The following is a 1,049-nucleotide window of genomic DNA, read 5'->3' as shown; positions in this document are numbered from 1 at the left end:
TTGAAAAATGAACCTGCGTTTTTTAGAGGATTTCAAAGAAAAATCAGAGATAACTTTTTTCAACGAGAAAGTGAGCAGTTTTCCTACGATTCCAGCCTCGCTGGTGACACGAATCAGTCCATCTTTTAAAGAAAAATCTTGGACCTTTAGGTAAAAAGTGGACCAAAAAGCTGGACCTTTGAGCCTTGTGGGGGGGGTTCTTCCGAATCCCCCCTGGCTACGGGCATGGAACTCGACGGAGTAGAGGAAACTCCACACTGACACGAAGGGGATACTGGAATTCTAACAGGGCTACTTTGTCATGGGAACAGTGTGCAGGGGATAGAAGATTGCTACTTCAGTCTGCAGTAACAGTACTTCCGCAGTACGTTGTCCATCAGATGATTAGCTAAGCGATAACATCTTCACTGTTGGCGTTGTCGGAGTAGCTATCCATTACATTGTTGTCCAAGTGTAGTTTCCTGGGGACCTAGATCACCATTAGCGTGGGCCACGATGGATCCAAGAGTTACACAATGGGCTAAGATGTGCACAGGAGTCACATTAAAAGTTTCGTCTTTCAAGAACTACTAATAAGTTGATAGAAGTTGAGATGGGTTGAACTCAATGTCCGAGACCATATCTATTTCACGCTGTTGCATAATAATTACGTTGTGCTAGCAGCTAATACCTTGAGGGGTTTCTACTTTGCATGATTATTACGCTGTGCTAGCAGCTATACCTTGAGGGCTTTCTTCACCAAAACGCGTCTCTTATGGTGTATTTTGAACTTAAATTGCGTTCCCAAGTTCCGTTAAATCGCGTTGGCAATCAGTGCACTACTGCGCACAGACCCAGTTGATTTGCTGTGGGAGTTTGTGAATTGGAAAATCATTAGTAAAACACTCAATGGGACCAAAAACTAACAGGTTCCAAAAAACCGTGAAACTTCGACTTAAGCTAATTTTCTTTACCTGATACACCAATGACGAAACGTCCAAGAAAATACACACCAGACACCCAGGGGTTTAAGGCGCGTTTGATAAACGAACCACTATGGCATATGCGCC

The sequence above is a fragment of the Branchiostoma belcheri genome, unplaced genomic scaffold (genome assembly GCF_001625305.1).
Source record: "Branchiostoma belcheri isolate BF01 breed outbred unplaced genomic scaffold, Haploidv18h27 scaffold5, whole genome shotgun sequence".
In the NCBI taxonomy this organism is placed as follows: Eukaryota; Metazoa; Chordata; class Leptocardii; order Amphioxiformes; family Branchiostomatidae; genus Branchiostoma; species Branchiostoma belcheri.
Note: the sequence above shows the minus strand (reverse complement) of the source record.